The sequence below is a fragment of the Panulirus ornatus genome, chromosome 3 (assembly GCF_036320965.1).
Source record: "Panulirus ornatus isolate Po-2019 chromosome 3, ASM3632096v1, whole genome shotgun sequence".
In the NCBI taxonomy this organism is placed as follows: Eukaryota; Metazoa; Arthropoda; class Malacostraca; order Decapoda; family Palinuridae; genus Panulirus; species Panulirus ornatus.
In genome coordinates, this window is record NC_092226.1 from 28,210,692 (window position 1) to 28,225,608 (window position 14,917).

The window sequence follows — 14,917 nt, forward strand, 5'->3', positions numbered from 1 at the left end:
CTCCTCCGGAGACTGCCCCATCCCGTGTCAAGCCTCTCCTCCGGAGACTGCCCCATCCCGTGTCAAGCCTCTCCTCCGGAGACTGCCCCATCCCGTGTCAAGCCTCTCCTCCGGAGACTGCCCCATCCCGTGTCAAGCCTCTCCTCCGGAGACTGCCCCATCCCGTGTCAAGCCTCTCCTCCGGAGACTGCCCCATCCCGTGTCAAGCCTCTCCTCCGGAGACTGCCCCATCCCGTGTCAAGCCTCTCCTCCGGAGACTGCCCCATCCCGTGTCAAGCCTCTCCTCCGGAGACTGCCCCATCCCGTGTCAAGCCTCTCCTCCGGAGACTGCCCCATCCCGTGTCAAGCCTCTCCTCCGGAGACTGCCCCATCCCGTGTCAAGCCTCTCCTCCGGAGACTGCCCCATCCCGTGTCAAGCCTCTCCTCCGGAGACTGCCCCATCCCGTGTCAAGCCTCTCCTCCGGAGACTGCCCCATCCCGTGTCAAGCCTCTCCTCCGGAGACTGCCCCATCCCGTGTCAAGCCTCTCCTCCGGAGACTGCCCCATCCCGTGTCAAGCCTCTCCTCCGGAGACTGCCCCATCCCGTGTCAAGCCTCTCCTCCGGAGACTGCCCCATCCCGTGTCAAGCCTCTCCTCCGGAGACTGCCCCATCCCGTGTCAAGCCTCTCCTCCGGAGACTGCCCCATCCCGTGTCAAGCCTCTCCTCCGGAGACTGCCCCATCCCGTGTCAAGCCTCTCCTCCGGAGACTGCCCCATCCCGTGTCAAGCCTCTCCTCCGGAGACTGCCCCATCCCGTGTCAAGCCTCTCCTCCGGAGACTGCCCCATCCCGTGTCAAGCCTCTCCTCCGGAGACTGCCCCATCCCGTGTCAAGCCTCTCCTCCGGAGACTGCCCCATCCCGTGTCAAGCCTCTCCTCCGGAGACTGCCCCATCCCGTGTCAAGCCTCTCCTCCGGAGACTGCCCCATCCCGTGTCAAGCCTCTCCTCCGGAGACTGCCCCATCCCGTGTCAAGCCTCTCCTCCGGAGACTGCCCCATCCCGTGTCAAGCCTCTCCTCCGGAGACTGCCCCATCCCGTGTCAAGCCTCTCCTCCGGAGACTGCCCCATCCCGTGTCAAGCCTCTCCTCCGGAGACTGCCCCATCCCGTGTCAAGCCTCTCCTCCGGAGACTGCCCCATCCCGTGTCAAGCCTCTCCTCCGGAGACTGCCCCATCCCGTGTCAAGCCTCTCCTCCGGAGACTGCCCCATCCCGTGTCAAGCCTCTCCTCCGGAGACTGCCCCATCCCGTGTCAAGCCTCTCCTCCGGAGACTGCCCCATCCCGTGTCAAGCCTCTCCTCCGGAGACTGCCCCATCCCGTGTCAAGCCTCTCCTCCGGAGACTGCCCCATCCCGTGTCAAGCCTCTCCTCCGGAGACTGCCCCATCCCGTGTCAAGCCTCTCCTCCGGAGACTGCCCCATCCCGTGTCAAGCCTCTCCTCCGGAGACTGCCCCATCCCGTGTCAAGCCTCTCCTCCGGAGACTGCCCCATCCCGTGTCAAGCCTCTCCTCCGGAGACTGCCCCATCCCGTGTCAAGCCTCTCCTCCGGAGACTGCCCCATCCCGTGTCAAGCCTCTCCTCCGGAGACTGCCCCATCCCGTGTCAAGCCTCTCCTCCGGAGACTGCCCCATCCCGTGTCAAGCCTCTCCTCCGGAGACTGCCCCATCCCGTGTCAAGCCTCTCCTCCGGAGACTGCCCCATCCCGTGTCAAGCCTCTCCTCCGGAGACTGCCCCATCCCGTGTCAAGCCTCTCCTCCGGAGACTGCCCCATCCCGTGTCAAGCCTCTCCTCCGGAGACTGCCCCATCCCGTGTCAAGCCTCTCCTCCGGAGACTGCCCCATCCCGTGTCAAGCCTCTCCTCCGGAGACTGCCCCATCCCGTGTCAAGCCTCTCCTCCGGAGACTGCCCCATCCCGTGTCAAGCCTCTCCTCCGGAGACTGCCCCATCCCGTGTCAAGCCTCTCCTCCGGAGACTGCCCCATCCCGTGTCAAGCCTCTCCTCCGGAGACTGCCCCATCCCGTGTCAAGCCTCTCCTCCGGAGACTGCCCCATCCCGTGTCAAGCCTCTCCTCCGGAGACTGCCCCATCCCGTGTCAAGCCTCTCCTCCGGAGACTGCCCCATCCCGTGTCAAGCCTCTCCTCCGGAGACTGCCCCATCCCGTGTCAAGCCTCTCCTCCGGAGACTGCCCCATCCCGTGTCAAGCCTCTCCTCCGGAGACTGCCCCATCCCGTGTCAAGCCTCTCCTCCGGAGACTGCCCCATCCCGTGTCAAGCCTCTCCTCCGGAGACTGCCCCATCCCGTGTCAAGCCTCTCCTCCGGAGACTGCCCCATCCCGTGTCAAGCCTCTCCTCCGGAGACTGCCCCATCCCGTGTCAAGCCTCTCCTCCGGAGACTGCCCCATCCCGTGTCAAGCCTCTCCTCCGGAGACTGCCCCATCCCGTGTCAAGCCTCTCCTCCGGAGACTGCCCCATCCCGTGTCAAGCCTCTCCTCCGGAGACTGCCCCATCCCGTGTCAAGCCTCTCCTCCGGAGACTGCCCCATCCCGTGTCAAGCCTCTCCTCCGGAGACTGCCCCATCCCGTGTCAAGCCTCTCCTCCGGAGACTGCCCCATCCCGTGTCAAGCCTCTCCTCCGGAGACTGCCCCATCCCGTGTCAAGCCTCTCCTCCGGAGACTGCCCCATCCCGTGTCAAGCCTCTCCTCCGGAGACTGCCCCATCCCGTGTCAAGCCTCTCCTCCGGAGACTGCCCCATCCCGTGTCAAGCCTCTCCTCCGGAGACTGCCCCATCCCGTGTCAAGCCTCTCCTCCGGAGACTGCCCCATCCCGTGTCAAGCCTCTCCTCCGGAGACTGCCCCATCCCGTGTCAAGCCTCTCCTCCGGAGACTGCCCCATCCCGTGTCAAGCCTCTCCTCCGGAGACTGCCTCATCCCGTGTCAATCCTCTCCTCCCCTCGGAGACTGCCCGTCCCGTGTGACGCCTTTCCCCGGAAACTGCCCCGTCCAGGGCTGCACCTCACGCACCTCCCGCAAGATAGTCCAGCAATGTTCCTCTCCCCATCATCATCCCTGGACACACATGCAGACGATCTTGATCACCAGAAAGAGAACATGTAGGGGTATATGTGAGCACTGACGTCACGACCAGTGAGACGGACTTACGAACGGAGGGATGGTAAGTGTCACAGGACGGAGGGATGGTAGGTGTCGCAGGAAGGAGGGATGGTAGGTGTCGCAGGAAGGAGGGATGGTAGGTGTCGTAGGAAGGAGGGATGGTAGATATCGCAGGACAGGTGAATATTAGGTGTCGCAGGACGGAGGGATGGTAGGTGTCGCAGGAAAGAGGGATGGTAGGTTCGCAGGACGGAGGGATGGTAGGTGTCGCAGGACAGATGGATAGCACATGTCGGAGGACTGCGGGTGGGCTTGTCTACAGTTAGGTAGGTTTGTTTATAGCCAGGAGGTTGGTCTGTCTATATCAGGGAGGTAAGACTGTCTACTGTAGCTGGGTAGTGGGCCAGGCTTTAGCTGTCTGTTGGATCTGTCTGTTACTTAGTGGTGCATTTGTCCTGAGCTATGAAGCAGGTCTGCCTTTAGCCGAGTGATAATTTTGCATAGTTTCATTTCGGACTTATCCTGTAGATCAGCGCAGCACTGGTGGGTTGCAGATCATATAGAAAGTAAAGGCTAGCATTTGCCTGGGAGCGTATACTTTCTTCATGGAAAAGACGGCAATGAACCTCCTTCCAGGAAAGCAGAATGCTGAGAGGCAAATTCCACACACATCGAAATTCCGACTGGATATACCCGGCCACACTGGCCACCGGAGGGCCAGAGTGCGGGGCCTGGCGGCGGGGAGGCCAGGTTTATTATGACGGTAGTGAGGGAGGGTTCGACACAAGTCTCCTTAACTCCCGCGGTTGATGGGAGTCCGGGGTAGAGAAGCTATATACTTATACCCTTGTTCACTTCATAACATTACAGTTATCACTTTCATAAGATACGAAGTTGAGGTAAATTATGACCCTTGAGCTCGACGATATGATCCTTGAGCACGACGATATGACCCTTGAGCACGACGATATGATCCTTGAGCACGACGATATGATCCTTGAGCACGACGATATGATCCTTGAGCACGACGATATGATCCTTGAGCACGACGATATGATCCTTGAGCGCGACGATATGATCCTTGAGCACGACGATATGATCCTTGAGCACGACGATATGACCCTCGAGCACGACGATATGATCCTTGAGCACGACGATATGATCCTTGAGCACGACGATATGATCCTTGAGCACGACGATATGACCCTCGAGCACGACAGTACTTCGTTTCTCTTGAGTTTAACGGAATGCCCTTTGAGGACGATGGTACGACCCTTGAATGCGACGGGACGACTCTTGGGTATGATAACCTTTGACCTGACCGTTAAAGGCTACTGTCGACCTCCTTGAAGGCCTTCCCATGTAAATCCATTTCATAACCTGCCCGTGAGGTGCCCTCCTTCTGGTAGGACTAATCCTATAGTCCACTTGCTAGAGCCGATTTTGTTTAGAGTAATCCTCCTTATTCCCACAGTCTTTTGTTCTGTTTATAGCCAATGGACCAAATCCTAATCCCCTTTGAGACGTATTTAAGTCCCTTATCCTCATATGACAATACGATTGGCATTTGTTTTGTAGCCAAGTTTAATGTTCAGTTGCATTTATGTCTCAAATAGTTTCTTTTGTTCTGTCCTCTGTTTTCAGTCATTCTGTTCCTTCTTGCGGCAGCCACTGAGATGTCTGGTGAAGAACTTGAACGAGGAAGATCGCATGAAATAAACGGTACAGAATGTGGAAATGTCTTCAACACGGTCACATTCACGACAAACGCGTCGCTGGACGCCCTAAGATTCTCTACAGAATTATGTGAGACGAGGTGTCGCCTGACCTTCTCTTAGACAAGCGAAGTCCCGTCGTCATTTTATAAGTTCTTCTTGTTTCCCAGACCCTATGAGAGTCCTGGCTCTTACTGGCTGAAGTGAGAGGGTTGTGTGGTACTGGTTCTTGCTGCTTGGAGTGAGGTGAGTGTATGTGGTAGTGTACTGGTTCTTACCGTCTGGAGTGGAGGGGGTTTGGGTTGTAGTGTACTGGTTCTTATTGTCTTGTATGAGGGGGCTGTTTGAGTGTACTGGTTCTGACGTTCTCATCACACCCGCATGACTGCTGCTCTCGTTCCGCCATTACCTTTGAATACTCCATCTTTCCCTCACCCGTTGCCCACCCATCACCTTTAGATATCCTCCACTGCCCCAAGCGCCATCTCCCCCATCACCTGTTTGCCTCCCTCTCTCAGCCACCCAACCATCATCACTGTAAGCTCCCTCGCACCCTCCCCCGACGCCACCCAGCATACCCTCCACTTCCTCCAACCTTACCCCCACACCACGCAGTTTACCCTTCCCCTACCATTCCTCCTCCAACCCTCCCCCACAGCACCCAGCACACCATTTCCCTTCTTCATATTGGGTGTTTAGAGGGTTAAGATAAGGATGAACTGGGAAAGAAATAGTTTAAGATGGAAGAGAGAGTTGATGTTGTAGGTTTCAGATGTATGTGAGACATTTGTTGGAAGCGTGTTTTTGGTTCCTTATTTGTATACCTCCGGCGGACTGGGGATGCGCATAACGATGATGTTAGTTGTTGGAAAGGAAAAGAAATTAGCTAAGCTAACCATTGTACTGTACATTGTATACATCCATGAGTGGCTGGAACCTTTCTTAATACTTCGGGTCTCCGTGGGAACCAGACGTGTTCCATGTTTGTGTTGTTGTCAAGATTTTGGATGGAACTGTAGCTTGTGTCTTTGTTGTCGTCTGTTGTCTGCCATCTTCTGTTCTGCTTACCCAAGTATGAGGCTAGTGGTTTAGTCTGTAGTCGTTGTCCCTCTGTGTCGTCGTTGTAGGGACCTATTTTGTATCCTCTGTGGCTTCAATTTGTGTGATCTGGTAGCGAAATGCTTGGGTATAGGAGAGTAGGTTAGGATAGGTTGGATCATGGCTGTCACCAGGTGAATTTTTTTGCTCTCCGGAAGGCGCCAGAAACTGGACAGACGGGTTAGGGCCGCTTTTCCTTGTGCGTATCTTTTGTTGATATGATCCTTGTGTGAATCAGGATTTAGTCGCTCTTATGATACGTTACCCTGTTTTTCTTTTAGTGTTTATGTCTTTGGCTTCTATTCTTCTTAGCGCTGCTATGATTTATGTTCATCTTTATTTTTCCAGTCCTTTTTGAATATGTTTAATCTAGCTGCCTCTTCACTGTGATGATATCTAAGACTACTATTTCATAAGCATCGTCTGCGTGGATGTATATGCTCATGGTACCATCTGGTGGGGGAATGTCAGGTGTGTGAGTTGTCAATATTGTTAGTAATAGGATGCTGCCCTGTGGGACTCCGCACTGGTTAAGAAAGGTACCCAGTTGTCGTTTTGTGAAATCTGTCATGCTTATCTGTTGTGGTTTATATTGTAGACAGGTAGTCCTCACTTTGTCAGAGGTTTTGCTTATAACTTATAACTCTATAATTTGATATTTGTTCCCTGGAAACAGCAATTATTTCGTTCGCGATTACAGAGGTTGTTATGTTACCCCTCCGGAAGCCATATTTAATAATTTGGATTATAGAGGTTGTTTTGCTAAGGTACTCTTAACTTGATATTAGTTCTTCTCTCAGAGTTTCCGTGGAACTTCTGGGAGAGGAACAGGACGGTTGTCCTTCGTATGTGTATCTGGCATTCCTGGTTAGGTATCATTGTAACTGGCATTTTTGAAGCATCTTGTACTTCGTATAGCATCGTAGGTGGTGAGCAGGTACCGAAGTCTGTTTGGAGACAAACATGTTGGTTTGTCACTTGTCTACTTCACTTTTTCCCGAGGCTGAGTTTGTGGTTGTCTGGATGGTTGTACGTAGCTGCTACACGGCCATTCCCAATTAGAAGCAGTTAGTAAGGGACATTGAAATCTACGGTATGATGCAGTATAGTTCTTCTTTGATCTAAGTCAGCCAGCAGGTCACCTGTTATTCACAATTTCTGTTATAATTTGTATTTCCTTCCTTTTCTTGTGGCGTAATTTTGAACAGTGATTACCGTGTGTTTATGAACTTTGTCTTCCACCTCCAACCCTCCCCCACACCACTCCGCTTGGTGCCTTACCTCTCCTTCCGCTCTCAACTCTCCCCGCACGGGACAACCTCAGGTGCAGCATTCCTCACTTAGTTTTAGCCTATCTTCCCTATTCACCCTTAATCCTCCTCATCCTTCCCTCGCCCTCAACTCCTTCACCCTCGCTCCCTTCTTCCCAGCTTCCCTTCACCAGCCTGGCGTCGGCCATAGGAAAGTTGTTGGAAACAATAATTAGAGACGAAATCGTTAACATCATAGATTATGATAGACTGATAAACGACCATCAACATCGACTTTGGATTGAATGATATTGTTAAATGAATCTGCTTAGATTCTTTAGTTTTTTTTCTTTTCTTTTAAACTATTTGCCATTTCCCGCGTTAGCGAGGTAGCGTTAAGAACAGAGGACTGGGCCTTTTTTGGAATATCCTCAGCTGGCCCCCTCTGTTCCTTCTTTTGGAAAATTAAAAAAAAAAAACGAGAGGGGAGGATTTCCAGCCCCCCGCTTCCTCCCCTTTTAGTCGCCTTCTACGACACGCAGGGAATACGTGGTAAGTATTCTTAATCCCCTATCCCCAGGGATTCTTTAGTTATATATATATATATATATATATATATATATATATATATATATATATATATATATATATATATACAACTGAATGATTTAAGCAGATACAGTAGAGGTTATGTATGCATAAACTATTGTATCTATAACTAGTCCTCTGAAGACGTAGTAATACACGAAAGCGCTCAGGATTCTTGTTCCTTTTCCTAGTGGTGTTTATGCATTTATGGATAGATATATAGTTCTAAAGGTAGACAGAAAGAGAGATAGGTCCAGTTTTCTTGCTTCTTCCGCCTTAGTAAGTTAACTTCTGGAACGGATGATTACGCTTGAGAAAACGTATTTTATAAGCTCCCTCTTCTGTTTCTGCAGAACTTCCAACTCTCCGCTACCTCCTCTTTTGCTCGCCCTTTACGACAGGCAAGAGATACGTGGGTATCAGTATTTCCATCTTGTCCCTTGAGAGCTGTGAAAAGTTTTGTCTATGAACTGTCTTATGTTTACTGAGTCATATCTTCGTTCCTACAAAGTGAAGAGAAATGGTAGTTCAAAGGTCACTGGTGAGGTCAGGTTGGGTCAAGAGAGAAGAAGAGAGCCGGAAGTTGGTCAGGAAAGTGTAAACAACAGGAAGTGTTGGTGTATGGTGAGGGCAGGAGGAGAGGAGTGTGTGGCGGATGCTGCTTCTGGTGAGCCTGAGGGCACCGTAGGTGGTGATGAGGCTGAGCCACCGCAGCTGCTGCTGATTGATGTGGTGAGGCTATAGGGTCACCACAGCTGGTGGAATGTGTGGTGGCAGGTGGGGCGGGGAGGACCAGATTACGGACGGAGGTAAGTCGACGAGCCTCAGACCCGGCAGGAACAGGAGAATACCTCTACCACAGCCAGGGGGTGGAGAGTCCTGGTGAGGGTGGGAGGGGACGTGTGAGGAGAGTGGGAGGAAGGTTTGGTGGGCGGTGTTAGGGGTGGTTGTGTTGATGGGAGGTATGTGTAGGGGGAAGACGCGTCGGATGCTGGCGGCGATGAAGGAATCGAGTTACTGTAACGAAGGTCTCACGTACCCGCCTCCTCCTGCTTCTCAGTCAGGCCACGAGAGGTAGCCAGGTAGCCAGCATGACTGTAAGTGACAGTGGAAACTGATAGATAAACAGAGACGAACTGACATGATAGAAAGAAAGGGACGCACGGGAGCGACAGACAGAGATAGAAAGAGGAGTAAGAGAAACGGGGGGAGGGGGTAAGAGGTGGAGGAGGTAGTAAAGAGGATGAACGAAGGGAAGAGAAGAAGGAAGAGAGGTAAGAGTGAGGTAGAGAGAGACAAGAACACAACAGGAAGAAAGCTGCCGCTGTAATGCCAGCCAGACGTGAGGTTACCCCAGGCGTGGGCCCCTACTGTGTTGTGTTGTTGTGTGTCGTGTGGTCTTGTGTGGTATGTGCTGCTTTGGGGAGGCTGTCCTGGTGCTGGGGGTCGTGCTGCGCCCCCGGGACACAGCTCTCACATATAGAACCAGCATGACCTTACAAAACCGAACCAATATTATTGTAACCTTATTGTTAATGAAAGTATACCTGAAATTTTAGGTTTGCATCAACTTTTTGCATCTAGTCGGTAAAACTTACCGTGGGTGGCGGCATGGATGTAGGTGTGGGCGTGGATGGCGGCACGGATGTAGGTGTGGGCGTGGGTGGCATGACGGATATAAGTGTAGACGTGGGTGGTGGCACGGATGTTGGTGTGGGCGTGGGTGGTGGCACGGATGTTGGCGTGGGCGTGGGTGGTGGCACGGATGTTGGCGTGGGCGTGGGTGGTGGCACGGATGTTGGTGTGGGCGTGGGTGGTGGCACGGATGTTGGTGTGGGCGTGGATGGTGGCACGAATGTTGGTGTGGGCGTGCGTGGTGGCACGGATGTTGGCGTGGGCATGGGTGGTGGCACGGATGTTGGTGTGGGCGTGGGTGGTGGCACGGATGTTGGCGTGGGCGTGGGTGGAGGCACGGATGTTGGTGTGGCCGTCGAGGTTGTGTGGATGTAGGTTCACGGATGAACCATGTAGGTGTGGGTGCATGTGTGAGGAAGAGGGAGGTGTGCGCCTCACTGGAGGCCAGGCCGGGCACACTTGCAGTGGTGGTGGACACACCCTGCCCTGCCCACCAGCATTAAGCCAACACAGACCATCACGCAACCACAGGATTGACTCCATCCGGTACCTGGCTATATTTCATTATATATCCTGCTGTATACACCGACCTCGGTGCTGGCCAGGCATTAACACGATGTGTCGACGCCTTCTGTTCTGGTCTGATGCCTTGGATCATGTGGCCACATACGTTCATATCCCATGCTTCCGGTACGGATATGTTGTTTGCAACAAAGGTGCATTTTTCGTCTGGTTATTTGTATTGTGAGTGGCAGGGGTGCTTGTCCTCAGGTGCTGGGGGATGCCGGGTCCTGCCTGGCTCCCCCGAGGACGACCTGTTCACCATTCCTCGAGTCATGCCACCCCCAGGACGGCCGGGTACAGCTCCCCTGGAGGGGTAGTTGTCTAATCGTGTGGACTGGTCTGGCTGCCTCCCACAGGGTTGCAGACGTTGGTCAGGCTGCCTCCCACAGGGTTGTAGACGTTGGTCAGGCTGCCTCCCACAGGGGTGCAGACGTTGGTCAGGCTGCCTCCCACAGGGGTGCAGACGTTGGTCTGGCTGCCTCCCACAGGGGTGCAGACGTTGGTCAGGCTGCCTCCCACAGGGTTGCAGGCGTTGGTCAGGCTGCCTCCCACAGGGTTGCAGACGTTGGTCAGGCTGCCTCCCACAGGGGTGCAGACGTTGGTCAGGCTGCCTCCCACAGGGTTGCAGACGTTGGTCAGGCTGCCTCCCACAGGGGTGCAGACGTTGGTCAGGCTGCCTCCCACAGGGTTGCAGACGTTGGTCAGGCTGCCTCCCACAGGGTTGCAGGCGTTGGTCAGGCTGCCTCCCACAGGGTTGCAGACGTTGGTCAGGCTGCCTCCCACAGGGGTGCAGACGTTGGTCTGGCTGCCTCCCACAGGGGTGCAGACGTTGGTCTGGCTGCCTCCCACAGGGGTGCAGACGTTGGTCAGGCTGCCTCCCACAGGGTTGCAGGCGTTGGTCAGGCTGCCTCCCACAGGGTTGCAGACGTTGGTCAGGCTGCCTCCCACAGGGGTGCAGACGTTGGTCAGGCTGCCTCCCACAGGGGTGCAGACGTTGGTCTGGCTGCCTCCCACAGGGGTGCAGACGTTGGTCAGGCTGCCTCCCACAGGGGTGCAGACGTTGGTCTGGCTGCCTCCCACAGGGGTGCAGACGTTGGTCAGGCTGCCTCCCACAGGGTTGCAGGCGTTGGTCAGGCTGCCTCCCACAGGGGTGCAGACGTTGGTCAGGCTGCCTCCCACAGGGTTGCAGGCGTTGGCGTGGCTGCCTCCCACAGGGGTGCAGACGTTGGCGTGGCTGCCTCCCACAGGGTTGCAGACGTTGGGTGTGGCTGCCTCCCACAGGGTTGCAGACGTTGGCGTGGCTGCCTCCCACAGGGGTGCAGACGTTGGTCAGGCTGCCTCCCACAGGGTTGCAGGCGTTGGCGTGGCTGCCTCCCACAGGGGTGCAGACGTTGGTCAGGCTGCCTCCCACAGGGTTGCAGGCGTTGGCGTGGCTGCCTCCCACAGGGGTGCAGACGTTGGTCAGGCTGCCTCCCACAGGGTTGCAGACGTTGGTCTGGTTGCCTCCCACAGGGTTGCAGACGTTGGGTGTGGCTGCCTCCCACAGGGGTGTAGACGTTGGTCAGGCTGCCTCCCACAGGGGTGCAGACGTTGGTCAGGCTGCCTCCCACAGGGTTGCAGACGTTGGTCTGGTTGCCTCCCACAGGGTTGCAGACGTTGGGTGTGGCTGCCTCCCACAGGGGTGTAGACGTTGGTCAGGCTGCCTCCCACAGGGTTGCAGACGTTGGTCTGGTTGCCTCCCACAGGGTTGCAGACGTTGGGTGTGGCTGCCTCCCACAGGGTTGCAGACGTTGGTCTGGTTGCCTCCCACGGGGGTGCAGACGTTGGTCAGGTTGTCTCCCTCCAGTCTTGTGAGGTCAGAGGTCAGATATTGATTTCATCTATTTTCTTTTGTTGTTGTTTTTGTTTTCCTCGGTGTGTCCCCGCGTAGGTGCCACGCGTGACGTCACCACGACGCCCAGGACCAAAGGCCAGGTAGGGGTGGGCTGGGGTGGGGGGAGGCCCGTCCTTGTTACACAAAAGGAATACTTCAGACATTACTTCGGTCTTCATGCTCGCCGTCACTATTTGCTTTGCTGCATCTTGTGATTTGCTGAACGAATTATTATCATTATTGTTATTATTCCGCACTCGCGGTGTAAAAATATTATACTCATAGTATATATATATTTATTTATTCATTTTGAACAAGATCACAATTGAGCACGTGAGCAACTTAATTGCTTTAAAATCCTCAGGGAAATGAAACACGATTTCCCAAGTGCACTTTCGTGTAATGATCACATCATCAGGGATGATACAAGAAAGATATATTTCTTTTGTGTATCTCCCCTGATGATTTGGTCAGTACACGAAAGTGCGCTTGGGAACTTGTCGTGTTTCATTTCCCTATGGATAAGAAAGGAATCTGCCACCAGACCAGCGTCATCAGCAAACAACACGCGACTCTCGTCACTTCTACAGACTGCATACTCGCCCCTCTCTTCAAGACTTTTGCACTTACCTTCCTCACCACTCTAGTCATAAACAAAGTAAACGACCGTGGTGACATCAAACACTTCTGCTCCCCTCTTTCTACTCGTACACAGCCCTTACACCCTTGGGAATAACTTCCCATTGCTTCTAGCAGCTTTCCTCCCGCACCGTATATTCTTAAGACCTTCCGTAAGGCTTCTCTATCAACCCTACCACATGCTTTTTCCAGATCCGTAAATGCCACATACAAATCCTTTTCGTTTTTCTAAGTATTTATCTCATTTTTTTAAAGCAAGCAGCTGATCCTCATATCCTCTACCACTTCTGAAACCTCACTGTTCTTCCCCAATCTAATGTTCTTTACATGCCTTCACCCTCTCAGTTGCCCATCAGGTACGCTCAACAAACTTATACTTCTGTAGTTTAAACTCTCACCTTTGTTCCCTTTGCCTTTATAGTGTGGCACTCTATATGCATTGTGCCATTCCTCATGCTCCTCACCATGGTCCATACATACACTGAAAATTCTAACTAACCAATCAACAACACAGTCACTCTTAAGAAATTTGACTGCAGTATCATCCACTGCAGCCTAATTGCTACATTTCATCTTACGCATGGCTTTCACAACCTTCTCCCTCTTCCCCAAACCACTTTCCATGACTCTCCCACTTCGCATACCACCCCATCCCGAACACACTACATCTGCCACCCTATCACCAAACACATTCAACAGTCCTTCAAAACCTCGATCTCCTCTCTTCATCACTGCCAGTTACCAATTCCCAATTTGTCCCTTCACCGATGGTCCCATTTGTTCTATTATTTTCCACACACTATTTACGTCCTCCCAAAATATCTTTTTGTGTTCCCTAAAGTTTAATTATACTCTCTCGCCGCAACTCTCATTTGCTCTCTTGTTCAACCCTTACACCTTCCTCTTGACCATCTGCCGCTTTCGCTTATACACAATCTCCCAGTCATTTCCATTCTATTCCTGCAGGCTTCGTCCATATTCTTATCTTTTCTTTTTTTTACTTGTAACTTTATTTATTCATCCCACCACTCACTACCCTGTCCTACCAGCCCACCTCCCACCTAACGCATGCTGCACGCATCTTTCGCACATGCCAGTACTGTTTACTGAAATACCAGCCATTCTTCGTACTCTTACGTTTTGCTATTCTGCACCCAATCTCTTTTGGTATTTCTTCACACAAGTCTCTTTTCCAAGCTCGCTCACTTGCATTACTGTCTTTTTACTCATAACTTTTGCCATTTTCCGAACGCCTCTACAAATCTTCACCCTCGTCTCCACAAAATAATGATCAGACAGACTACCAGCCGCCCTTCTTAGCACATTCACATCCAAAAGTCTCTCCTTTTCACGCCTGTCGCTTAGTATGAAATCCAGTAATGCTCGCTTACCATCTTTCTTACTCACGTACGTATTTTTGTGGAGGTCCCGCTTTTTAAACCAGGCATTCCCAATCGCGAGCCCTTTTTCTGCACACAACTTCACAAGCTATTAACCATTTCCATTCACATCATTGAGTGCCCCATGTCCACCAGTTATACCCTCAACTGCCTCGTTACTCACCTTTGCATTTAAATCACCCATCACTAATACTCGGTTTCTTGCATTAAATCTGTTAACACAGTCACTCAGTGTCTCCCAAAAAACATGCCTCTCATGATCTTTTTTATCATTGCCAGTTGCATAAGCACTAATAATTACCAATCTCTCGCAGTCCCATTCATTTTTACCCACAGCAGTCTGCATCTCATTGCCTTATACTCTTTCACACACTCTCGCAACTCCTGCTCCAGGAGTAGTGCTAACCCTTCCTTAGCTTTTACCCTCACATCAACCACTGACTTTACTCCTGAGACATTTCCAAATCATTCACCCCCTTTTACCTTGAACTTTGTTTCATTCAGAGCCAGAACATCCAGCTTCCTTTCCTGAAACATATTGCCTATCTCTCCTCTCTTCTGATCTCGGTTACATCCACACCCATAAAGACATCCAAGCCAGAGCTTTTGAGGGGAATGAGCTTTCCCAGCTTGGCTTCTCCTGTTCCATCTTTTAGAAATTGAAATACAAGAATTAAGGGGGAGGGGGTCTTGCACAGGTGAGTCTTGGTCATTGGTGCAATGATGGTGGTGCTGGCTTGACTTATGCTCTTGTTGCATTCTTCCTGTTCTCATGGAAATACTCTTGGGCAGTCAGATACTTTAGATCACCTATTATTAACTATCATGTCATCTTATCCACATGGAAACAACTTAGTATTGTCTGGACACTTTACTTTCCGAACTAGCCGTAGTAACTGATGTGGATGTGAATGTTTCAGAATGTGTCGTGAATGCGTTGTGAAATTATGATTAAGTTATGGAAGATTATAAGTGGTTGGAATGTTCACGTGTAACCCATTTTCCCCATCG

General features: G+C 52.5%; 1 protein-coding gene across 5 annotated transcripts in view; it reads left to right on the forward strand.

Annotated features, from left to right (window-relative positions):
• LOC139761611 (uncharacterized) overlaps positions 1-14,917 on the forward strand; it is a 191,736-nt gene that overhangs the window by 169,697 nt on the left and 7,122 nt on the right. Inside the window, exon 2 of one of the 5 annotated variants that reach the window (XM_071685899.1) lies at positions 4,789-5,105. The exons of the other annotated variants lie outside the window; for them this stretch is intronic. The gene's annotated coding sequence lies outside the window, so the exon portion shown is untranslated. The remainder of the gene's footprint in view (positions 1-4,788; positions 5,106-14,917) is intronic. 5 annotated transcript variants of the gene reach the window in all.